A 27,321-nucleotide genomic window follows, 5' to 3' on the forward strand; every position below is an offset into this window, starting at 1 on the left:
CCCTACCCTATAGGCCAGTTATGCGCCGCCCATGGAGTCTCCCGGTCGTGGCCGGCTTCGGCAGAGCCTGGTTTGAACGGGATCTCTAGGTAACAGTTGGCATACGGTGCAGTGCCTTGAACCACTGCGCCACTTGAGACTGGAGATAGGAGTTCACCTTCCAACAGGACAATGACTAAGCATGCTAAAGCGGTTTTTCGAGTGGTTTAGAATATTTAAATGTCTTGGAATGGCCTAGTCAAAGAACCTCAATCCAATTGAGAATCCCCAATAATTTATGACTTAAGATTACTATTACAACCAAGCGGAACCCATCCCAACTTGAAGGAGCTGGAGCAGTTTTTGCCAGCCAGAAGAGATGGCCGAAAAATCCCATTGGCTAATTTCCAAGCAGACATACCCCAAGAGATGTGCACAGCTCATAATTGCTGCAAAAGGTGGCTCTTACAAAGTGTTTGTCACACCTGGCTCTGGGACTCTTATGTTGAGGCATGGGGGTGTGACCTGCGTTCTGTGGTGTAATTCTGTGGCCCAGGAGTTCTGATTTGTTTATTTCTACTGTTAGCCTGAGTGACTCCCAATCAGTGGCAGAGTATCAGCTGTGTGGTTTGTGATTAGTCATATTTAAACTGTCTGTTTTTCCCTTTGTGTTTGTGGGTTCGCATTTTCCGTGTTAGTCTATGTTACCCTAAATTCTGATCGTTTGTTGTTTTGTTCATTGTCATTATTTATTGTACTATAGATAAATAAACATGTTACGTTCATCACGCTGCGCCTTGGTCTCCCACATCTTTTGTATTGACAGTATTGACTTTTGGGGGTGAATAGTTATGTCTGCCATCATGTTTTCTGTTTTTTGTGCTATTTCTTGTTTGTTTCACCCAAAAAAATATTTTGCATCTTCTAAGTGGTAGGCATGTTGTGCAAATCAAAAGGATACAAAACCCCAAAAATCCATTTTTAATTCCCAGGTTGTAAAGGCAACAAAATGGAAAAATGCCAAGGGGTGAATACTTTGTAAGCCACTGTAGCTACTGGTCTCTGCACTGAAAGCTTAACAATGAGTGTTTCTGCAAAGCACTCCATCCAATGGATGTAGCCAGTGGAGTCTGCTAAAGATTATCTGTCTCATCCTCCAACAGTTACAGAGTAAGTAAGACAAATATTTGCTAAATAAAAAAGAAATAGTAACTAGCAATAAAAGCATATAACGAGGCTATATACAAGGGGACTGCGGTACTGGGTTAATGTGCAGTGAGGTGCAATTTAGTTGAGGTAATTCAGGCAATACAAGTATGTCGGTACATGTGATAGGTAGGGGTAAAGGTGACTAGGGCAATCAGGATATGTAATAAACAGAGTAGCAGCAGCGTGTGTGAAGTGTGAAAGTATAGAACAAGAAGACCTGCTTACACTATTGAGGCTCCCAATTCGCTGCGTTTTTGACAACGGTTTGTGTGAAGGTATCATATCTATGGCATGTGAGTGTGTGTGGCGTCCAATGTGCATGTGAATGTGTGTTGGCTTATGTAGTGTGTGTGTGTGTGTGTGTGTGTGTGTTTGTGTGTTGTAGTGTCAGTGTAGTATGTGTGAGTGTGTGGGTGGTGTCTGAGTGAGTGTGCATAGAGGCAGTGCAAGGGAGTCAGTGTAAAACAGTTAAAACCAATAAATACATAAATAAATAGTAGAGGGGTCAATGTAAATTGCCGTGCGGTAAGAACAGTCTGCATGACTTGGGTGGGATGGAGACTTTTTAGGGCCTTCCCTGTTATTTCACCGCCTGGTGTAAGGGTTAGGTATGATATTTTACCTTTTTGTATGGGTATTCATTTGTAGATGTCCGTCATCCATTTCATTATGATATTCTAGTTACAATTTATATGATGTATGTTTGATGACAATTTGTGTAGATATGTTCACGAATTGTAATTACGTATTATGTTATGTACTATTGCAATTCGTATGATATTACAAATTACAATTTTATTTATTATTTCACCTGTATTTTAACCAGGTAAGCCAGTTGAGAACAAGTTCTGAGTTACAATAAGCCTGGCCAAGATAAAAGCAAAGCAGTGCGATAAAAACAACAACACAGAGTTACATGTAAAGTAGACAAAACATAAAGTCAAAAATACAACCAGAAAATATATATACAGTGTGTTGCAAATGTAGCAAGTTATGGAGTTAAGGCAATAAATAGGCCATAGTCCAAAATAATTACAATTTAGTATTAACACTGGAATGATAGGTGTTCACAAGAGATGATGTGCAAATATGAATACGCAGTGCAAATGCACGACAAAATAAATAACAATATGAGGATAGGAGGTGGTTGGGTGGGCTAATTTCAGATGGAGCTGTGTACAGGTGCAGTGATCGGTAATTCATGCTGATATATTGCCCAATTACAGTTCCTATGATATGTTACAAATTGCAGATTGGTTCAATATATAGACAATTTACCAAAACATATGGTATGATATGTTACAATTTCCAATTTTAGTTGTGGCTAAGTGTTAGCTAGGTGGCTAGAGTGGCTAACGCTAATGTTAGCTTCAGGTGGCTTTAACTACTAGCTAGGCTAGGGGTTGGGGGGTTAAGTTTGGGGTTGAGTTGGGGTTAATGTTGAGAGTTGGGTTGAAGGGTTAAGGCTAGGAGTTTGCCTCAGCTTTAACATGCTAAGTAGTTGCAAAGTAGCAAATAGTTGCTACGCAAAGTGCTAAGTTGTCGCCATGAGGTGCAAACGCACGCAACATTTTGGTTGCCTAGACATTTGCATTTTGCGTCTACCCATCCACCCCGACCAAAGACCCTTCTTTCATTTTTTTGCCATAAGTAACCTTCTGTCTTCTGTAACTATACCAAACGTAACATATCATACTAATTTGAGTGTTCCAGATTTATGTTTACTATGTTATGTCTAGTATCTCTCTCTCTCTCTCTCCCTCTTCCTGCCCCCTCATCCTCTGACCTCTTTCTCCCTCCCCCTCATCCTCCTCTTCCTCCCACCCTCATCCTCCCCCCTCATCCTCTGACCTCTCTCTCTTCCTCCCCCTCATCCTCTGACCTCTCTCTCTTCCTCCCCCTCATCCTCTGACCTCTCTCTCTTCCTCCCCCTCATCATCTTACCTCTCTCTCTCCTGCTCCAATAGGTTAGTGAAGTCGTCACTCTTGTTCATGTAGTCAGCGTGTTTGCGCTTCTCGCTGTCAAGCTCGCACGGTGCGGCGGTGACACTTCTCAGCCAATAGAAGCTGTTCCAGCATGCGCCGTACGTGTCCTTGTGTTTGTCCTGCAGACGGTCCAGCTGAGGAACACACAACACAGAAGAATCATTAGACTGTAACTGTGACTATTCAGTCAACTACTGCATCTGTCTTGTTGATCTATGCATCCTTATTGTAAACAAAACTGGTGTCCAAAATGTGTCAAACTAATGATCTTCCAACATTTGAAATCAGATTTGTCTGTAAATTACATTGTACTGCAAATTGTTGAAGGGAGCTACTGTAAGCGTGTAAGCATTTCACTGAACCTTTTATACCTGTTGTAAACTGTGTACATGACAAATAACATTTCATTTGAAAAATAACAAGAATACTACAGTCACTTTCTAAGGTAATAAGTATCTGTCAGTACTGTAGGTGACCAACCTCAGCCATTGGTCTCTGGTAGACATTGTCAATGTCTGTCTGTGTGTTGGTGAGAAGGCTGTCTCTCTGTAGGGCCTGGAGGGCTGTGGTAGGAGCTGCAGAACCATAGTGGGACTTCAGAGCCTCCGGACGTGTCTTCTCAGTCTTCAGCACACAGATAACATCATCCCTCGCCTGTGGGTTACACACACAAAAAACACACTCTCTTAGTAATCTGAAAAAAACCTAGCAATTTATTGTTTATAAGAATCTCGTTTAGGGCACCAAGGGACTACTCTTACAAGTCCATAATTAGTTACCATGTTACAAAACAGCAGTAAGACAGGTTTTCTGTGATGTTATGTAATGTGTGTTAGTACCAACATCAGCCACTAGAGGGAGGTGTAGTATAGAGCAATTCACAATGAATGTCATTTTGGACAAAAATATTGTGAGGGTTTACAATTAAGCATGGCAATCGGTTCCACCTAGTGGATAATACAAGTAAACAACATCCCAGCAGACAAGATTAATGGTTCACCCCACAGTTAACTGTCAAGCTATGTACAATGTGAGCATAGGTAGTTTATCAATATGAGTCAGACTCACCTGAACCTCACCTTCCATGACCCCTAGCAGCCTCAGAAGGTCCTCTTTAGTAAGGTTCATGATTCCCAGTCTTTGGTCACTAGTCCCTGAGCTGTCCTCTGTTGACTTCTCTATGTCAGAGACCACCACCACCTCCTCCACCAACTCCTCATTGTTTGGTTGAACTTTGACCTTCAGACTCTTTATGGGTGTATGCAGATTTACTTCCTCTTCCTGGTTAATGTCATGCGTTGCCTGGGGGACCCCGAGTACCCCATTGGCTGGGCTCTCCACCCCACTGCTCTTGGACCTCATACTCTACCTGGTCAGAGAAAAATAACAGAGGGAATCATATTTTAATATTGTGCTCTTCTCTACCTGTGCAGCAATAAATAAAAGTGAAGGAAATTGTCAACTAAATCAATATACTTAATGTCAACAGAATCTGTACAAACATCAATCGAAAGCATGTGAAAAGTGAGAAAGAGATCATGAGTGTGTGTGAGAGAGAGAGAGAGAGAGAGAGAGAGAGAGAGAGAGAGAAAGAGAGAGAAAGAGAGACAGAGATAGACAGAGAGAGAGAGAGAGAGAGAGAGAGAGAGAGAGAGAGAAGGGGGGAGAATGAAAATAAACATCCTGGACACTACTGTAGACACATCACTTACAGTCGGTTTTATGGCCTTGGCCTTGAAAACCCATCTTCATACCCCTCCTCCCTCATCCCCTTCCTGTGCCTTTCTGACCCACTTCTATTCAATGACAGGAGACACACAGACTAAATTAGAACTACATGCGGAAGTGTATAATATTATCAGGTGTAAGGTCAACTATAAGAGCGCTCCATGGCAGCATGTCCTGCATCTGTCATTTCTCTATTCTATCTGAGCTCAGCCAAATATTCAACATACAAAATCACTCAACAGTGTGTGTATGTGTTAGTGGAGTGTGTGTATGTGTGTAGTGTGTGTGTGTGTGTAGTGTGTGTGTGTGTGTGTGTGTGTGTGTGTGTGTGTGTGTGTGTGTGTGTGTGTGTGTGTGTGTGTGTGTGTGTGTGTGTGTGTGTGTGTGTGTGTGTGTGTTCCTGACAAGTGTTTCTGACATGTCCTGTTCTTTCACAGAGTATCTCATGCTGGGTGGTGACACGTTGGATGGGAGGACGCTGGAACATTTGCAGCACCCCTGGGTGTTTGGCTTGTTTGTCATGCTAATCTGTACACAATCTGGGATCCAACTCAAAAATAAATACAGGGTTTAAACTATGATGGTCTGTATGCAGCATATTATGCAGTAAGACCAGGAGGGTCATCTTTAAGAGTTATATTGCATTCATGTACTATTGAGTCATCCTGTGTCCGTTGGGGTCAAGTTCACTGCACACAATGTAGGTCAGGGGAACTCAACTACTACATGAGGTCCGGTCACACAAATTTCCTACGGTCAAAGGCAAAGGTCCAGATGGATATTGTCTTTATCGGCGTAGTAACAAACCCCCACCTCGCGACCCATGCCACCCGAAACTGTTCACACCCCTCCTGTTGGCGGAAATAATATTTTCCAGTTTTAAAGCTAATTTCCTGCAATTCAACACATTTTGCCATGTTTTATGTGTGCATCTGAAAAAGTTACAGATGCACAAATATCATACCCCCAAGACATGCAAACCTCTCACCATTACAATAACAGGGGAGGTTAGCATTTTTGGGGGGTATGATATTTACAGTGGGGGAAAAAAGTATTTAGTCAGCCACCAAATGTGCAAGTTCTCCCACTTAAAAGATGAGAGAGGCCTGTAATTTTCATCATAGGTACACGTCAACTATGGACAGACAAAATGAGGGGAAAAAAATCAAGAAAATCACATTGTAGGATTTTAATGAATTTATTGCAAATTATGGTGGAAAATAAGTATTTGGTCAATAACAAAAAGTTTCTCAATACTTTGTTATATACCCTTTGTTGGCAATGACACAGGTCAAACGTTTTCTGTAAGTCTTCACAAGGTTTTCACACACTGTTGCTGGTATTTTGGCCCATTCCTCCATGCAGATCTCCTCTAGAGCAGTGATGTTTTGGGGCTGTCGCTGGGCAACACAGACTTTCAACTCCCCTCCAAAGATGTTCTATGGGGTTGAGATCTGGAGACTGGCTAGGCCACTCCAGGACCTTGAAATGCTTCTTAAGCCACTCCTTCGTTGCCCGGGCGGTGTGTTTGGGATCATTGTCATGCTGAAAGACCCAGCCACGTTTCATCTTCAATGCCCTTGCTGATGGAAGGAGGGTTTTCACTCAAAATCTCACGATACATGGCCCCATTCATTCTTTCCTTTACACGGATCAGTCGTCCTGGTCCCTTTGCAGAAAAAACAGCCCCAAAGCATGATGTTTCCACCCCCATGCTTCACAGTAGGTATGGTGTTCTTTGGATGCAACTCAGCATTCTTTGTCCTCCAAACACGACGAGTTGAGTTTTTACCAAAAAGTTCTATTTTGGTTTCATCTGACCATATGACATTCTCCCAATCCTCTTCTGGATCATCCAAATGCACTCTAGCAAACTTCAGACGGGCCTGGACATGTACTGGCTTAAGCAGGGGGACACGTCTGGCACTGCAGGATTTGAGTCCCTAGCGGCGTAGTGTGTTACTGATGGTAGGCTTTGTTACTTTGGTCCCAGCTCTCTGCAGGTCATTCACTAGGTCCCCCTGTGTGGTTCTGGGATTTTTGCTCACCGTTCTTGTGATCATTTTGACCCCACGGGGTGAGATCTTGCATGGAGCCCCCAGATCGAGGAGATTATCAGTGGTCTTGTATGTCTTCCATTTTCTAATAATTGCTCCCACAGTTGATTTCTTCAAACCAAGCTGCTTACCTATTGCAGATTCAGTCTTCCCAGCTCGTGCAGGTCTACAATTTTGTTTCTGGTGTCCTTTAACAGCTCTTTGGTCTTGGCCATAGTGGAGTTTGGAGTGTGACTGTTTGAGGTTGTGGACAGGTGTCTTTTATACTGATAACAAGTTCAAACAGGTGCCATTAATACAGGTAACGAGTGGAGGACAGAGGAGCCTCTTAAAGAAGAAGTTACAGGTCTGTGAGAGCCAGAAATCTTGCTTGTTTGTAGGTGACCAAATACTTATTTTCCACCATAATTTGCAAATAAATTCATAAAAAATCCTACAATGTGATTTTCTGGATTTTTTTTCTCAATTTGTCTGTCATAGTTGACATGTACCTATGATGAAAATTACAGGCCTCTCTCATCTTTTTAAGTGGGAGAACTTGCACAATTGGTGGCTGACTAAATACTTTTTTCCCCCACTGTATGCTTCTGCACTACTGCCCATGCACTACTAAATTTCGAAATTACACTTTGTGTATTCTACTATTACAACTCTCAACCACATTAAATTGAAATCTGGACTAAGTTCTTAAAATTATTATTATTATTATTATTATTATTATTATTATTATTATTATAATATATACAGTGAGGGAAAAAAGTATTTGATCCCCTGCTGATTTTGTACGTTTGCCCACTGACAAAGAAATGATCAGTCTATAATTGTAATGGTAGGTTTATTTGAACAGTGAGAGACAGAATAACAACAAAAAAATCCAGATAAACGCATATCAAAAATGTTATAAATTGATTTGCATTTTAATGAGGGAAATAAGTATTTGACCCCCTCTCAATCAGAAAGATTTCTGGCTCCCAGGTACTTTTATACAGGTAACGAGCTGAGATTAGGAGCACACTCTTAAAGGGAGTGCTCCTAATCTCAGTTTGTTACCTGTAGAAAAGACACCTGTCCACAGAAGCAATCAATCAGATTCCAAACTCTCCACCATGGCCAAGACCTAAGAGCTCTCCAAGGATGTCAGGGACAAGATTGTAGACCTACACAAGGCTGGAATGGGCTACAAGACCATCGCCAAGCAGCTTGGTGAGAAGGTGACAACAGTCTGTGCGATTATTCGCAAATGGAAGAAACACAAAAGAACTGTCAATCTCCCTCGGCCTGGGGCTCCATGCAAGATCTCACCTTGTGGAGTTGCAATGATCATGAGAACGGTGAGGAGTCAGCCCAGAACTACACGGGAGGATCTTGTCAATGATCTCAAGGCAGCTGGGACCATAGTCACCAAGAAAACAATTGGTAACACACTACGCCGTGAAGGACTGAAATCCTGCAGCGCCCGCAAGGTCCCCCTGCTCAAGAAAGCACATATACAGGGGCCGTCTGAAGTTTGCCAATGAACATCTGAATGATTCAGAGGAGAACTGGGTGAAAGTGTTGTGGTCAGATGAGACCAAATCGAGCTCTTTGGCATCAACTCAACTCGCCGTGTTTGGAGGAGGAGGTATGCTGCCTATGACCCCAAGAACACCATCCCCACCGTCAAACATGGAGGTGGAAACATTATGCTTTGGGGGTGTTTTTCTGCTAAGGGGACAGGACAACTTCACGCATCAAAGGGACGATGGACGGGGCCATGTACCGTCAACTCTTGGGTGAGAACCTCCTTCCCTCAGCCAGGGCATTGAAAATGGGTCGTGGATGGGTATTCCAGCATGACAATGACCCAAAACACACGGTCGAGGCAACAAAGGAGTGGCTCAAGAAGAAGCACATTAAGGTCCTGGAGTGGCCTAGCCAGTTTCCAGACCTTAATCCCATAGAAAATCTGTGGAGGGAGCTGAAGGTTCGAGTTGCCAAACGTCAGCCTCGAAACCTTAATGACTTGGAGAAGATCTGCAAAGAGGAGTGGAACAAAATCCCTCCTGAGATGTGTGCAAACCTGGTGGCCAACTACAAGAAACGTCTGACCTTGTCACGCCCTGATCTAGAGAACTCTTGTTGGTTTGGTCAGGGTGTGAGTTTCGGTTGAGATCTATGTTATTGTATTTCTATATTGTAGATCTAGGTTGGTATTTCTATGTTTGGCCGGGTGTGATTCCCAATCAGAGGCAGCTGTAGCTCGTTGTCTCTGATTGGGGATCATACTTAGGTAGCCTGGTTGCATTTTTTACATTTACATTTTAGTCATTTAGCAGACGCTCTTATCCAGAGCGACTTACAGTTGCCTACCTTAGTTGTGGGATCTTGTCTCGCATTTGGCTTGTTGTGTTGTAGCCACTGTTTGAACTTCACGTTTCTTTGTTTTGTTATTTTGTCAAGTGTTTATTCGTATTAATAAACATGTACGCATACCACGCTGTACCTTGGTCTGACCCGTCTCTTAACGTTCGTGACAGAAGATCCCACCAAACAAGGACCAAGCAGCGTACCCAGAAGGAGCAAACGACTGGGACTCAACAGGAGGTAACCGTAGTAGATGTCCTCCTCGGTTGGGGGAGAATTACTGAGGAGGAGGCCGTCCGTTATCGAGAGGCAATGAAGGAGAGTGTAGCCGATAAAGGACCCTGGGCGAGTGAAGAAGCTCGGGTAGGAGAGGAGAAACGGCGACTTAAAAGGACTTGGTCATGAAGAAAGCCAGAGAAGCAGCCCCAAGAAAATGTTTTGGGGGGGCACACGGGGTGGTTGGTGGAGCCAGGGTTCAGAGCAGAGCCAACTCCCCGTATTCACGCTAAGAAGCGTGTGACCGTGCAGGCTCTGTGTTATGCGGAGATACGCACTGTGTCGCCAGTGCGCCTGCACAGTCCAGTGCGTCCTGTGCTAGCGCCACGCACGTGCCGTGTGAAAATGGGCATCCAGCCCGGTCAGCGGTTCCACTCCGGAGCCAGAGCAGTCCGCTCCACCGGGGTCCAGTTCAGCTCCGGTCAGCGGCTCCACTCCGGAGGCAGAGTAGTCCGCTCCACCGGTGCCCAGTCTAGCTCCGATCAGCGGCTCCACTCTGGAGCCAGAACAGTCTGCTCCACCGGTGCTAAGTCCAGCTCCGGTCAGCGGCTCCATTCCGGAGCCAGAGCAGTCCGCTCCACCGGTGCCCAGTCCAGCTCCGGTCAGCGGCTCCACTCCGGAACCAGAGCAGTCCGCTCCACCGGTGCCAAGTCCAGCTCCGGTCAGCGGTTCCACTCTGGAGCCAGGGCAGTCCGCTCCACCGGGGTCCAGTTCAGCTCCGGTCAGCGGCTCCACTCCAGACCCAGAAGTCAGCCCCTCTCCAGGGTTGGGGCCTCCCACACCAGGGTCCAGACAGGGCTTGGTGCATCGTGGGAGGAAGGAGAGGGGAAGCATCGCGCCGAGGTCCAGACCAGACCACGGGTGCAACGGGGAGGCAGAGAGGGAGAGGTCGTAACGCCAGGAGCCGGAGCCTCCTCCGAGGCTGAATGCCCACCCGGACCCTCCCCTAATGAGTCAGGTTGGTGCGGCCGGAGTACGCACCTTTGGGGCGGGGTACTGTCACGCCCTGATCTAGAGAACTCTTGTTGGTTGGGTCAGGGTGTGAGTTTCTGTTGAGATCTATGTTATTGTATTTCTATGTTGTAGATCTAGGTTGGTATTTCTATGTTTGGCCGGGTGTGATTCCCAAACAGAGGCAGCTGTTGCTCGTTGTCTCTGATTGGGGATCATACTTAGGTAGTCTGGCCTACCTTAGTTGTGGGATCTTGACTCACGTTTGGCTTGTTGTGTTGTAGCCACTGTTTGAGCTTCACGTTTTGTTATTTTGTCAAGTGTTTATTCGTATTAATAAACATGTACGCATACCACGCTGCACCTTGGTCTGACCCGTCTCTCAACGTTCGTGACAGACCTCTGTGATTGCCAACAAGGGTTTTGCCACCAAGTACTAAGTCATGTTTTGCAGAGGGGTCAAATACTTATTTCCCTCATTAAAATGCAAATCAATTTATAACATTTTTGACATGCGTTTTTCTGGATTTTTTTGTTGTTATTCTGTCTCTCACTGTTCAAATAAACCTACCATTAAAATTATAGGGTGATCATGTCTTTGTCAGTGGGCAAACATACAAAATCAGCAGGGGATCAAATACTTTTTTTCCCTCACTGTGTGTGTATATATATATATATACACACACATACTGAGTATATCAAACATTAAGAACACCTGCTCTTTCCATGACACAGACTGACCAAGTGAAAGCTATGATCCCTTATTGATGTTACTTGTTAAATCCACTTAAATCAGTGTAGATGAAGGGGAGGCGACAGGTTAAAGAAGGATTTTTAAGCCTTGAGACAATTGATTGTGTATGTGTGCCATTCAGAGGGTGAATGGGCAAGACAAAAGATTTAAATACCTTTGAACGGGGTATGGTAGTAGGTGCCAGGCACACCGGTTTGTGTCAAGAACTGCAACGCTGCTGGGTTTTTCATGCTCAACAGTTTCCCGTGTGTATTAAGAATCGTCCACCACCCAAAGGTCATCCAGCCAACTTGACACAACTGTGGGAAGCATTGGAGTCAACATGGGCCAGCATCCCTGTGGAACGCTTTGGACACCATGCCCCGACGAATTGAGGCTGTTCTGAGGGCAAAAGGGGTGTGTGTGTGTGGGGGGGTATACTCTGTTTGGTGTACTCAGTGTATATATATTTACTTATTTTGGTCGGGACCCACGGTCCTTATTGACCCCGTTCTGGGTCCAGGTCCGGACCACCGTCCACCTATTGAGTATGGCTAATATAGGTAATCAATGCATTCGTGTGCGTGCATGCACTGTATGTGTTAAACTTCATAGAGGTTTGATCTTACAGCCTCTCTCCTCCTCCCTGAAGGTGTTGTGATTAATGGAACAACTACAGGCCCCTGAAGGAGTTGTGATTAATGGAACAACTACAGGTCCCTGACAGTGAGTGAGTGTTCTCTCTGTGATCCTGTTCTGGTACAGTATGACATCAGTACTTGTATCATTACTGACAGATAAGGAACAATTCCCCTGCACCTTCCAGGTGATGTCACACGACCCCTGACTCGTGCTCTGAGCCGTGCTGAGCTGAGTGATCTCACAGAACTATGTCACACATTCTCTCTCCCCTACACAACTCCACCGCTCTCTCTGTTCTGAGATCAGTTAGAGGTTAAATTAGGTGTGTGACCCACCTCCTTGGGACCGTTGAAACAATGCAATCCGTAGCCAGAACAGCACAACACTGGGACTGTGAACATCAATAAAGAACAGTAACTCATTCTAACCTCGATGAAAACAAGATGTTCAATAGGAAAGCTATGAGAGCGGGAGCAAAGCAGACCTGCAACAATGACTGTACTGTATGTATGTGTGAGATACAGGGATCTGACAGCGGTTCACTGGAGGTTTCAGCTCACTGCTCAGGGACAATGTTTATCTTCCTCTTTAGTAGCGGTTTGACTCTGCAGAGCTCTTACTGATCAGAATTACTTAATGGCGTCTGAAACTAATCTACCCTAATCTCAAATGTTTCCTGGAAAAAGGTCCAGGTGCAAGAAAGGGTTGAAAGAAAAGATTGCTGGTTAAAACTCTTCCAAAATAAGACAGAAGAAAAACCATCTCAAGTGTTGAATTGGGCTACTCAGACTGCTTTCCATGCCCTGTAGTACATTACAGTATAATAACATCACATTGAGTCAAACTGAAGGGATTTTCTCTAGCACAGTAAACTACCCAGTACCCACTGCTATGCCACTCCGCAACCCTGCCAGGAGAGGTGCAGCCAAGCATAAAGGGGTACCAAGGTCACACTCTGTGCCTTGATGATGTAACATCTACAGTACTGTACTGTATGTGACTCCAGCAAAGGATTAGATTCCGACGGGGGGGGGGGGCGCCAAACCACACCACCTCACCCCCCAACCAGCATATTATTAGCTTCTGGGCTGACTCCACACACAGAGATGGATACACTACTGTAGGCCAACTTCATTTTCTGCTGCCACTCATATTCGCACCACAACCGCTGATCGCAATTTTTGTGTGTGTGTGTTTCTAGTGTTGTTGAGGAGCTGTGTATCTCAAGTAAAACTGAAAGTAGCCAGGGGCACACTCCAACACTCAGAAATCATTTACAAACCAAGAATGTGTGTTTAGTGAGTCTGCCAGATCAAAGGCAGTAGGGATGACCAGGGATGCCCTCTTGTGTGTGAATTGGACCGTTTTCCTGTCCTGCTAAGCATTCAAAATGTACAAAGTACTTTTGGGTGTCAGGGAAAATGTATGTAGTAAAAAGTATATTATTTTATTTAGGAATGTACTGCAGTGAAGTAAAAGTAAAAGTAGTCAAAAATATAAATAGTAAAGTCAGTACAGATACCCCAGAAAAACTACTTAAGTAGTACCTTCAAGTATTTTTACACCACTGCTCACCACAGTCTTTGGATCAATAGGCTTTTACTGAGTATTACTGTAAACTACTGCGGTAAGAATAACACAGTGACCAATCCACTGGCTCTCAACTGACCACACGTTTATGTGGTCTTTGTCTGGTTTAAAAGGTAGGTTAAGAGAGGGTGTAAGAGGTCAGAGAGGAATCAGACACAATCGATGTAGACCATATCTTGAAAGCACCTACAGTGGGGAGAACAAGTATTTGATACACTGCCGATTTTGCAGGTTTTCCTACTTACAAAGCATGTAGAGGTCTGTAATTTTTATCATAGGTACACTTCAACTGTGAGAGACGGAATCTAAAACAAAAATCCAGAAAATCAGAGCATGACAACGACCCAAAACACACAGCCAGGGCAACTAAGGAGTGGCTCCGTAAGAAGCATCTCAAGGTCCTGGAGTGGCCTAGCCAGTCTCCAGACCTGAACCCAATAGAACATCTTTGGAGGGAGCTGAAAGTCCATATTGCCCAGCGACAGCGCCTAAACCTGAAGGATCTGGAGAAGGTCTGTATGGAGGAGTGTGCCAAAATCCCTGCTGCAGTGAGTGCAAACCTGGTCAAGACATACAGGAAACGTATGATCTCTGTAATTGCAAACAAAGGTTTCTGTACCAAATATTAAGTTCTGCTTTTCTGATGTATCAAATACTTATGTCATGCAATAAAATGCAAATTAATTACTTAAAAATCATACAATGTGATATTCTGGATTTTTGTTTTAGATTCCGTCTCTCACAGTTGAAGTGTACCTATGATAAAAATTCTTGCTCAGGACATGCACTTAAGTACTTTCATTGTAATACTTGCATTTGTTATTGAAGTACATGCATACTTCCAATATGTAACTATGCAACAGCTCTGTAGAGTACAGTATCACTTCTCCCTACTCACTTTGGGCTTTATCCTCCATTTCAGCTGGAGGAGGTTGTCGGGTGAGGTCGTCGGGTAAGCTTAGCTTTATACATAGTTTGGGCTTTGTCGAGTAAGGCTTAAACTATGTATTTAGATTGTAGTTAGGTATTGTAGTTAGGTATTGTAGGTAGTTATCGTGGGTTGTTGTATGTAATTATTGTAGGTTAGTATTGTATTCGGCTGAGCCCGGTGAAGCACGAAGCTAGCTGGCTAACCCACTACCTAGCGGGTAGCTACTGGCAACTATTAGCAACGGTATAGTTGTTTCACGCCTGAGAGTGCCTGTATTTACGCCAGCTGGCTGCCTACAATAATTACATACAATAATTGCCTACCATTCAGCTGTTTTCTAACCTCATTGTCTGAACCGTTAACGTTAGGTAGTAAGTGGCTACTGTGCTTGAAATTTAGCTAGCTTGTTGCTACCTGGAGAGCAACTAGTAAACAATAGCTGGAACGACCTAGCGAACAGACGCGTACTGGCTGAGTCAATTCAGTGGCTAGCTTTGCACTTGGCCAGCTAACAGTAGCTGCTAGGGGTAAGTCATAACCTACATTTGTGTTTTATTTTTACATATTGGTAGCTAGAGTCGTTCAAGGAATTCGGGACATGGGTGACTAGTTAACGTTAGTTTTGCTCTCTCTGTGTGTTCGTGCCGTGAAAGGAGGGGTTTCTTCTTTGTCTGAAAGCAATGGCTAGCTAGTATGCTAACTATTCTAGCTAACTAACTGGCTGAATAAGTTGACGACGGACTCGCTCAAGCTGTCGGGACTAACCCACAACGTTAGACACGGACACGAACGATCTGCTTGGCGTGTTGACACACTGGTGGTTTGTTGTGGCCGAGTATTGGTGCTAAACCGTGTTGTTGGAGTCCGGCATGCTAGCTGGCTGTGGCGTCTTATGACTAGGTGCCCTGGACGATTTTCACAGAAGAATACTGTACCTAGTTAGCTAGCTGAATAAACTAAGTTAGTCTATTCCTAGAAAACATTGAACCGCTGTAGTTTACAACAATTATAGTTTCTGAGGTGGAAGTTGGGAGAGTTATATTTGGGTGTTGTGGTGAGGGAGGCCCCGCTCTCTCCTTTCCCAGATGTTTAGTTCATTTCATTCCGATCTCCTTTGCATTATTGTAGCCATTTTCTGCAGCCTGTCAACTATGCTCTCTGTCTATTCCTGTTCTCTCCTCTCCGCACAGGCTATACAAACGCCTCACACCGCGTGGCTGCTACCTCTCTAACCTGGTGGTCCCTGCACGCACCACCCACGTGGAGTTCCAGGTCTCAGGCAGCCTCTGGAACTGCCGTTCTGCTGCCAACAAGGCAGAGTTCATCTCAGCCTATGCTACCCTCCAGTCCCTCGACTTCTTGGCGCTGACGGAAACATGGATTACCACTGAAAACACTGCTACTCCTACTGCTCTCTCCTCGTCTGACCATGTGTTCTCGCATACCCCGAGAGCATCTGGTCAGCGGGGTGGTGGCACAGGAATCCTAATCTCTCCCAAATGGACATTCTCTATTTTTCCCCTGACCCATCTGTCTATCTCCTCATTTGAATTCCATGCTGTCACAGTCACTAGCCCATTTAAGCTTAATATCCTTGTCATCTATCGCCCTCCAGGTTCCCCTGGAGAGTTCATCAATGACCTTGACGCCTTGATAAGTTCCTTTCCTGAGGATGGCTCACCCCTCACAGTTCTGGGGAACTTCAACCTCCCTACGTCTACCTTTGACTCATTTCTCTCTGCCTCCTTCTTTCCACTCCTCTCCACTTTTGACCTCACCCTCTCACCATCCCCCCCTACTCACAAGGCAGGCAATACGCTTGACCTCATCTTTACTAGATGCTGTTCTTCTACTAATCTCACTGCAACTCCCCTCCATGTCTCCGACCACTACTTTGTATCCTTTTCTCTCTCGCTCTCCTCCAACACTACTCACTCTGCCCCTACTCAGATGGTAATGCGCCGTCGCAACCTTCGCTCTCTCTCTCCCGCTACTCTCTCCTCTTCCATCCTATCATCTCTTCCCTCTGCTCAATCCTTCTCCCTCCAATCTCCTGATTCTGCCTCCTCAACCCTCCTCTCCTCCCTTTCTGCATCCTTTGACTCTCTATGTCCCCTATCCTCCCGGCCGGCTGAAATGGAGGAAAACTAGACTCCCTGCAGACCTGGCATCTTTTCACTCCCTCCTCTCTACATTTTCTTCAACTGTTTCTGCTGCTAAGGCCACTTTCTACCACTCTAAATTCCAAGCATCTGCCTCTAACCCTAGGAAGCTCTGTGCCACCTTCTCCTCCCTGCTGAATCCCCCCTCCCTCTCTGTGGATGACTTCGTCAACCATTTTGAAAAGAAGGTTGACGACATCCGATCCTCGTTTATTAAGTCAAATGACACTGCTGGTCCTGCTCACACTGCCCTACCCTATGCTTTGACTTCTTTCTCCCCTCTCTCTCCAGATAAAATCATGCGACTTGTGACGGCCGGCCGCCCAACAACCTGCCCGCTTGACCCTATCCCCTCCTCTCTTCTCCAGACCATCTCCGGTGACCTTCTCCCTTGTAAAGTGGTTATCCCACTGGCTATAAGGTGAATGCACCAATTTGTAAGTCGCTCTGGATAAGAGCGTCTGCTAAATGACATAAATGTAAATGTATTTAACTTTGGATAAATACTTTAGCTCCAACTTCTGGCTCCTTTGGCTTCCACCTATGATTCCAAACTCCAAGAACACGTTTATTTTTCCTCTAGCACAGTTTAATTAAACCGGTTCTTATTCCCACAGTTCTGTATGTATTATGTAATACTATCAGCTGGAACATGCATTACTTTGATTCAATTGTAATGAGCTGATTGGGAGTTGAGCCGTGAAAGCTCAACATTCACATGGAACTGAGGTTAGATAGATAGCCGACTGGACACAGTTCAAATAGACCAGTTCAGGATAATGATCTAAAACTCAAATTTCACCAAGGAGTAATGATAACAAAACCTTCTCTATACCCTTAGCTCCCTCCAATTTTGTGTTTTCTATTAAAATGACTCTCAGTTTCAGCTCAATGGTTTGCAACTGTCGTGAGTGAAGTGAATTCTAAGAGGGCAAATGGAGATTCCAAAACCACGTGGCCTCTGAGCCTCACATACCATTCCTGCATGTTGCATTCCCTTCTTCCCTGATGTGGAGGGAGCTGGCTAATGGACAATGAGCCCTCACTGGGTACCCCTGACCAGAATGTCCACAAATCCATGGAATCCAAGTAATCTGTAGTACGTTACTGTCTGACTGCCTGCCTCAAACGCCCAAGCTCCCTCTCATGAGAGGGCCTAATGATCTGTGGGGCCTGTGAAGGCATGGGACTAAAGTAAGGTTGGGTCCCCATGTCTACCCCCACATAGCCAGGCTAGATCCTGGCGGTCATGGCCAGCTGTCTCTCGGGGTATATATAGGGTCCCCGACCCCAACACACGTGCTCCTGGTCCATGCTGGAGAAAAAGGAGCCCTATCACTTTAGCCATGATCAGCAAGTACACAGATGCCTTTCATGGTAAATATTTTTGATAATATATTATAATATTTTTTTTAGGGGGTAGATCAGCTTTAATATTTCAGATAGATTGTAACTTCCATCAATGTAATTGTCTGCATCACTTCCAATCCCCCATATTTTTTCTTCTTCTTGCAAATATATACAGTGGGGAAAATAAGTATTTAGTCAGCCACCAATTGTGCAAGTTCCCCCACTTAAAAAGATGAGAGAGGCCTGTAATTTTCATCATAGGTACACGTCAACTATGACAGACAAATGAAAAAAAAAAATTCAGAAAATCACATTGTAGGATTTTTTTATGAATTTATTTGCAAATTATGGTGGAAAATAAGTATTTGGTCAATAACAAAAGTTTCTCAATACTTTGTTATATACCCTTTGTTGGCAATGACACAGGTCAAACGTTTTCTGTAAGTCTTCACAAGGTTTTCACACACTGTTGCTGGTATTTTGGCCCATTCCTCCATGCAGATCTCCTCTAGAGCAGTGATGTTTTGGGGCTGTCGCTGGGCAACACAGACTTTCAACTCCCTCCAAAGATTTTCTATGGGGTTGAGATCTGGAGACTGGCTAGGCCACTCCAGGACCTTAAAATGCTTCTTACGAAGCCACTCCTTCGTTGCCCGGGCGGTGTGTTTGGGATCATTGTCATGCTGAAAGACCCAGCCACGTTTCATCTTCAATGCCCTTGCTGATGGAAGGAGGTTTTCACTCAAAATCTCACGATACATGGTCCCATTCATTCTTTCCTTTACACGGATCAGTCGCCCTGGTCCATTTGCAGAAAAAACAGCCCCAAAGCATGATGTTTCCACCCCAATGCTTCACAGTAGGTATGGTGTTCTTTGGATGCAACTCAGCATTCTTTGTCCTCCAAACACGACGAGTTGAGTTTTTTACCAAAAAGTTCTATTTTGGTTTCATATGACATTCTCCCAATCCTCTTCTGGATCATCCAAATGCACTCGAGCAAACTTCAGACGGGCCTGGACATGTACTGGCTTAAGCAGGGGGACACGTCTGGCACTGCAGGATTTTAGACCCTGGCGGCGTAGTGTGTTACTAATGGTAGGCTTTGTTACTTTGGTCCCAGCTCTCTGCAGGTCATTCACTAGGTCCCCCTGTGTGTTTCGGGGATTTTTGCTCACCGTTCTTGTGATCATTTTGACCCCACGGGGGTGAGATCTTGCGTGGAGCCCCAGATCGTGGGAGATTATCAGTGGTCTTGTATGTCTTCCATTTCCTAATAATTGCTCCCACAGTTGATTTCTTCAAACCAAGCTGCTTACCTATTGCAGATTCAGTCTTCCCAGCCTGGTGCAGGTCTACAATTTTGTTTCTGGTGTCCTTTGACAGCTCTTTGGTCTTGGCCATAGTGGAGTTTGGAGTGTGACTGTTTGAGGTTGTGGACAGGTGTCTTTTATACTGATAACAAGTTCAAACAGGTGCCATTAATACAGGTAACGAGTGGAGGACAGAGGAGCCTCTTAAAGAAGAAGTTACAGGTCTGTGAGAGCCAGAAATCTTGCTTGTTTGTCGGTGACCAAATACTTATTTTCCACCATAATTTGCAAATAAATTCATTAAAAATCCTACAATGTGATTTTCTGGATTTTTTTTCCTTAATTTGTCTGTCATAGTTGACGTGTACCTATGATGAAAATTACAGGCCTCTCTCATCTTTTTAAGTGGGAGAACTTGCACAATTGGTGGCTGACTAAATACTTTTTTTCCCCACTGTATATATATACACATATGCATACACACAACTATGACAGACAAAATGAGAAGAAAAAAATCCAGAAAATCACATTGTAGGATTTTTAATGAATTTATTTGCAAATTATGGTGGAAAATAAGTATTTGGTCAATAACAAAAGTTTCTCAATACTTTGTTATATACCCTTTGTTGGCAATGACACAGGTCAAATGTTTTCTGTAAGTCTTCACAAGGTTTTCACACACTGTTGCTGGTATTTTGGCCCATTCCTCCATGCAGATCTCCCTCTAGAGCAGTGATGTTTTGGGGCTGTCGCTGGGCAACACGGACTTTCAACTCCCTCCAAAGATGTTCTATGGGGTTGAGATCTGGAGACTGGCTAGGCCACTCCAGGACCTTGAAATGCTTCTTACGAAGCCACTCCTTCGTTGCCCGGGCGGTGTGTTTGGGATCAATGTCATGCTGAAAGACCCAGCCACGTTTCATCTTCAATGCCCTTGCTGATGGAAGGAGGTTTTCACTCAAAATCTCATGATACATGGCTCCATTCATTCTTTCCTTTACACGGATCAGTCGTCCTGGTCCCTTTACAGAAAAACTGCCCCAAAGCATGATGTTTCCACCCCCATGCTTCACAGTAGGTATGGTGTTCTTTGGATGCAACTCAGCATTCTTTGTCCTCCAAACACGACGAGTTGAGTTTTTACCAAAAAGTTATATTTTGGTTTCATCTAACCATATGACATTCTCCCAATCCTCTTCTGGATCATCCAAATGCACTATAGCAAACTTCAGACAGGCCTGGACATGTACTGGCTTAAGCAGGGGGACACGTCTGGCACTGCAGGATTTGAGTCCCTGGCGGCGTAGTGTGTTACTGATGGTAGGCGTTTGTTACTTTGGTCCCAGCTCTCTGCAGGTCATTCACTAGGTCCCCCCGTGTGGTTCTGGGATTTTTGCTCACTGTTCTTGTGATCATTTTGACCCCACGGGGTGAGATCTTGCGTGGAGCCCCAGATCGAGGGAGATTATCAGTGGTCTTGTATGTCTTCCATTTCCTAATAATTGCTCCCACAGTTGATTTCTTCAAACCAAGCTGCTTACATTTACATTACATTTACATTTACATTTTAGTCATTTAGCAGACGCTCTTATCCAGAGCGACTTACAGGAGCAATTAGGGTTAAGTGCCTTGCTCAAGGGCACATTTACGTCATTTAGCAGACGCTCTTATCCAGAGCGACTTACAAATTGGTGCATTCACCCTATAGCCAGTGGGATTTTTTTTTTTCTTATATAGCCTGGAGCAGGTCTACAATTTTGTTTCTGGTGTCCTTTGACAGCTCTTTGGTCTTGGCCATAGTGGATTTGGAGTGTGACTGTTTGAGGTTGTGGACAGGTGTCTTTTATACTGATAACAAGTTCAAACAGGTGCCATTAATACAGGTAACGAGTGGAGGACAGAGGAGCCTCTTAAAGAAGAAGTTACAGGTCTGTGAGAGCCAGAAATCTTGCTTGTTTGTAGGTGACCAAATACTTATTTTCCACCATAATTTGCAAATAAATTCATTAAAAATCCTACAATGTGATTTTCTGGAGAAAAAATAATCTCAATTTGTCTGTCATAGTTGATGTGTACCTACGATGAAAATTACAGGCCTCTCTGAGCTTTTAAGTGGGAGAACTTGCACAATTGGTGGCTGACTAAATACTTTTTCCCCCCACTGTATATACAATCCAAATTCAACCACAAGGTGTGTGGACATTCCGTATAATAAACAAACTTAGTTGGAAGGCCTGATTTAGCCAGTGGATGTGATCTCTTTCCCAGACCTGTCTAGAGTTGTTGTTTGTGTGAGACCTGTACCTCCTCTTCCAGTGCTCCTCCAGAGGTCCCTCCCAGACTGCATGGCTGAATGGTCCTGATTTGGCCTGTGATGTCAGCCTTGGTAGATAGATAGCTCCTGCTCCCTGAGACACTAGTGACAGCAGCTGTCGGGATTCCAGGGGTCCTCCGAACTCTTGAGAAAAATGTATAGTTTGATAGGGGGAGTTTGATGTACCCACTGGGCAAAAACTGGCTGAATCAACTTTGCTTCCACGTCATTTCAATGTGATGACGTTGAATCAACATGGAAAACTGATTGGATTTGCAAAAAGTCATCAACGTAAGGGAATTTCATAATTTTTTCAACCAACGTTTAACCTAAATCCAATGTCATAGTGATATTTTTGGTTGATTTCACGTTGAATTGACTTTAGTAAATCAAAAATAGATGTTGAACTGACATCTGTGCCCAGTGGGTAGCCACGCTATGAACCCAACGTGACTAAATATGGGCTGGGAACTGTGCCTCAGCATGAAGGCGTTTGGCAACGCACCACGCCTGTAGACCTGATCAAATACTGTGGGGTCCAAAGGCTATTCCATCTTAACAAGGAAAACATGACCTCACCAGAAAATATCAGAATTTCAATAAAAGGATGTTTCAATCAACCTTGACTCAAAACTGTGGCAGAGGTAGTATTGAATCAAATGTTAGAATTACTGTTTTTACAAGTCCCTCTTTCCCATGTAGTGCTACAAACTGGTCTGTCTCAGCTTTCTGCAGACACATTCCTCTGCAGACAAACAGTGACCTTTCAGGGTCAAATATTACATAACAGACGTGTTTCAGAGGCAAATTTAGTTCAACTGAAGAGTGATGGCGTCTTTTGTCAGTTGAGACAGCTGAATACACTTACAGTATACATATTTCTAGTTGATTGGTATTATATCACTAAATTACACTTGTAATTTCTGTTTACAATATATTCTTATTTCACTTGGAATTTCATAATACTTTCTTTCACTTGGAATTTCTAAATACTAGATGACATGGTCTCTGCTGACATGGTCCCTGTCCTGTTGGTTACTGTGTATGTATATTGGCCATGGTGCAGTTTGTCTAGTGATCTACTTCTATTTATACTCTGCATCAATATTTCTTAAGCCTGACATGTCATCCTGCTAGGGCAGAATATCATTTTCCCTCCCAGATTTCAACTCGTTGTATCCTCTTCATCACCATATACAGTCTTCTGATTGCCGATGAGGTTCAATGAGTTTCCACCATTAGCAAAAACTGGTATTTTCAACACGAGGGCCACAGTGTCCCAACAGTGTCAGAAGGAAGACACATACATGAGGGACAGAAGTTGTACAGGGACCTTCAGTAGATGAAGATGGTGCAGCTAGTAGGCCCTAATACTGTACGCTGTAGGCCTATCAAAGGCAATGCAATTCACATACAGATGTAGGATCTTAATTTGAGCCAGTTTGCTACAGCAGTAAAATAATCCTGCAGCAACAGGAAATGTGCATTATTATGTGGATTATAATTGATGGACATTTTTGTAGGGGTTGATACATTTTTCATAAGGGAAAATCAAGTCTGACATTTCAAAGTGGAAATTACAAACTTCAGAAGCCCTTTTAAACCTCAAATAGACTGCACATATTACAAGTTCTCCTGAAACAGGGTGATCAAATTAAGATCCTACATGTGTACATGTATCTCCTTATGCTCTGAACGAAGCTATGTCTCCAAGAGCCAACAGATTTGATCTTTACAACTCTACTGCGCTGGGTAGCAACCCAATTCACTTGATCTATTGAGGGAGCAGCATGGAGTAGGCTTACAGAATATGTAAATGGACACCAACCAATCAAGCACCAAATTCCTTGAGTAACATGACATGATTGGATATCATGTTTAAAATGAGATTCTAAGGGGGCGGGGAACAAGGCATGGGTCATGTTCTGAATGTTGCATAAAGACCATATAGAGGCTGCAAATTACACATGGGTGAAGCACACTCATATACACTAGGCCCAGGGGCGCAACTTTCACTGGGGACGGGGACGGGGGACATGTCCCCCCCACATTCTGAAATTGCATTTTTCTCCCCCCCAGTTTTAGCATTGGAATGTGATACAAAACGAGGCAACGGTGTGCTTTAGGACGATGCGGACGCTTCCGAGCAGTCGGGTAGGCTGTTTGGAGTGTACTGGATAAAAAAATATATAATAATTATGTCCCCCCCCCCACTTCTAAAACCAAAGTTGCGCCCCTGACTAAGCCTACACACTAAATCATAAAGTCAGTCATTTCTCTGTAGTCTTCAAATGGAATTCCACTGGATCACTCCAGAATTCCACAGATCCTGCCAGGTGGTCTCTGCATTTTTCATCTAAAGTGTTCATACTGAACATCAGTGTTCCAGAAATAAAATTCCATACATTTTCAATGGTCTGCTCTGATCTGTCCATGCATGATGCACATGACATTACATAAAATTACATGACATGACATAACATTACATAACAGCACATGACATTACATGACCCATTCACACTGCTGAATTTTTTTTACCTGTATACACATTTAGCCTAACTTGAGTTGTCTGTCCAACTCAAGAGCTCCAACAGTCAGCCAGTGCAGACACTGAGAACCCAGAAACCAGCGTGATAAGGCAACTCTATTTCTGAATCATGGTGCAGTCAGAAAATATATGCAAAACCATCCAAATATATGGAGCCAGTTTTTGGAATGACTGCTTTTTCTAGCGAGAAGAGAGGGCGAAGGTCAGTTGGAATAGGGCCAGAACCATTTGCAATGAATAGCATCACTATCCCGAGCTACTGACGATCTATGTAGATAAATCTGTGACATACAGAAGGCTTAGGATTCAAAAGATTCCTTTAAGATATCACATAGAAAGAGAGGACTTCTCTAGTCACAATATTTGGAGAATGTCAAGATGGTTTACTATGAACTTTATAAGAGAGCAAAGCCCACCAGCTGCATGGTCATTCGATGTATGCTGCTGAAGCACTGTGGCTTTCCTTTACACTTCAAATAATGTAAATGTAAGAAGCATTATTCTATGTAAAACCCAGAAGGTCTGGGACACATTCTCTACATTCATGGCTTGGGGTCATAGTGATGGGGGGCAATGGGAGTGACACGTGCCGGGGACAGCTGTTGCCGAGTCTCACCAGCAGGTCTGAAGGCTGCACCACAGTGACCACTGGGAGTATAGTGACCAGCCCCAGCCCAGCTCCCTCTGTCTGGCCACAACCAGGGACAGAGCCAGGGTCACTCCTCCAACCTCCCCCACTCCCACAACACACCATAGGCTACAGTCTGGCCCACTCCCAAAATACATGCCTTCTAAATGTCACAGGAGCGATGAGTTGGACCATTGAGTTGACCACGTGAAGCAGACCTCTGTTACCAGATCTTTCCAGAGAGTGCTGATGGCAGTGCACTGGACAGTGGACACATGCCAGGCAGATACAATCAACCTAACCACACACGCTCTCTCCCTCTCTATAACTACCACATTGGATACTTTCTATCCAATGTTGTAGACATTTCAAAGCCAAGTGCATGATGTAGCCTACAGTAACAGTATGTAGCCTAAACATCCTACCAGAATCGCTATGCAGGCTATAAAAAACACAATTAACAACTGGCTGTTCATTGACGATTGTGCTATGTTGTCAATGGAAAAGTCTGGTCGATAAACACCACAGTGGAGTGTTCCCTTTCCCAGTCTACCACTGCTGAAAGAGCTACATTACCTCATATTATAGCCATGTCCTTATCATCTCACTGATCAGAAGTAAGTGATGCAAGATCATAAAAATGTTGTGACATAAGGTGCTTTGAGGCGACGGCATACTCAGTGGAGCGGGATGCAGTTTGAGTAAGCAAATACCCTCTCTGCACCTGTGCCACTTGTATGAGCCAATGACTTAGCTTGGTCTGTCGGATAGAGAAGTCTGATAAGTCAAACATTGTAAAAGGCCGGACCAGTTTTAACACTGCGTCTGTTTCTACCAGGTATGTGAATGAACTTTGGTAACCCCCGGAAACAAAATGCTCACATGTGTAAAGTAAACCACTCAAACTAACATAAGGAAATGATCTCCTTATCCCTGACCTGGACAAAGTGCCAGAAATATTAATGACGGATATCCCTCTCTCTCTCCCCTCCTCCCTGTATCTACCATGATATTATTAAGTGCTAGGGGACCACATCAGCTGGAGTGGGAGCAGTTAGCTCTCCTCTCTCTTCCCGAGCTGGTCTGCATTAGGAGCAATACAGAGACAGATAGGTGCTGAGGAGATGGATGACAGTTAACTTAAAGTATGCCTGTACACTCCTAGAAAAAAAGGTGCTATCTAGAACCTAAAAGGGTTCTTCGACTGTCCCCATATGAGAATCCTTAGATGAACCCTTTTTGGATCCAGGTATAACCCTTTTGGTTCCAGGTAGAACCCTTAGGGGGTTCCATGTAGAACCCTTTCCACATAAGGTTCTACATGGAACTCAAAAGGGTTCTACATGGAACCAAAAAGGGTTCTCCTATGGGGACAGTCAAAGAACCCTTTTGGAACCCTTTTTTCTAAGAGTGTACTGCAATCCCTCTAAAAGTGAGATATGCTCAGCTAGACAGTGTGATGTATGTCTTGATAAATGGATTAGCTCTTATTATGAGAACCAAATGTACATAAATGTTCTATGATTTATGGCGTGGTGATAAATGAAATCATTTGACATCATTAAAAGGAATGAATAACAAGGTAGAAATTATGCTGTTTCACAACAAGTTGAACCCCCCTAGACAAGGTTTGAGGAGACGATCCATTCCCAATGTAAACGGAGGAATCTGGATTGTATATTCCTTATCTCCCAGCCTAAATATCTCAGGAGAACGTAATTTGTCTGGATTACGCTGTCAGCTCTAAGTCCTCACAACACTTTTCTTACTAGTAAAACACTAGAAGGGGTTCTCACACTGCTTTTATATAACAATGACAGAGGAATAAGTAGTGATTTATCGGGTACATTAGATTCATGACTCTCTCTTTCCTGTGTGTGCTGTCGCAGTGCCAGTGTCTAACTCCTAATGACCACTCTACCTCCTGAGAACAGTCAAAAGACCTTTACTCTCTTAAAACATGTAATCAACTCAATGTGTTTTAATGTATGTGGACAGCATGGATTTGAACCCATTCATACTGCACAAAGCAGGCAGACACAGTCCATTTAAATAGTGTTCCTTCACACATTATTATGTAACCTACAGTATATCTGTGCAGAACAGCACTGATAAAGTCCAGCAACATTAATAGCTCTCTCCGCATTTCAAACTCATAATACTAGAGAATTTCAGCTGATAAGCTTAGCTCCTGCCACAGCACGGGCACATGGTTTAACTTCCCACACTGAGTAGAGATGAGAGAAGCATGCTTTCACTGAGGCACACTGTGTAGAAGACAGTAAAGCTGTACTTTCTTACCTGTTCTTTCTGGTCCCCAGGGTTAGGTTTGGAGTGGTGCTGAAGGTAATCCTACAGAAGCGACTTAGTCTGCCCTTCTGTATGTTAATGTCCTCTGAAGACCTCTTCTTTTTGCTCTTCTTATTACTAGTCCTGTTCAGCTGCCCTGCTACAGAATGAATGCCTTCACCATGGATGAGCTCTGCTCTCACTTCTCCTCCTCTAGGATTCCAGGTCAAGAAGGAAACGCTACAGCAACGAGAGCTGGGTCTAGTCCTCTCTCTCTCTCTCTCTCTCTCTC

General features: G+C 44.0%; 1 pseudogene; it reads right to left on the reverse strand.

Annotated features, from left to right (window-relative positions):
- Positions 1 to 3,132: 3,132 nt before the first annotated feature.
- Positions 3,133 to 27,321, reverse strand: LOC123487874 (annotated as a pseudogene).

The sequence above is a fragment of the Coregonus clupeaformis genome, unplaced genomic scaffold (genome assembly GCF_020615455.1).
Source record: "Coregonus clupeaformis isolate EN_2021a unplaced genomic scaffold, ASM2061545v1 scaf1849, whole genome shotgun sequence".
In the NCBI taxonomy this organism is placed as follows: domain Eukaryota; kingdom Metazoa; phylum Chordata; class Actinopteri; order Salmoniformes; family Salmonidae; genus Coregonus; species Coregonus clupeaformis.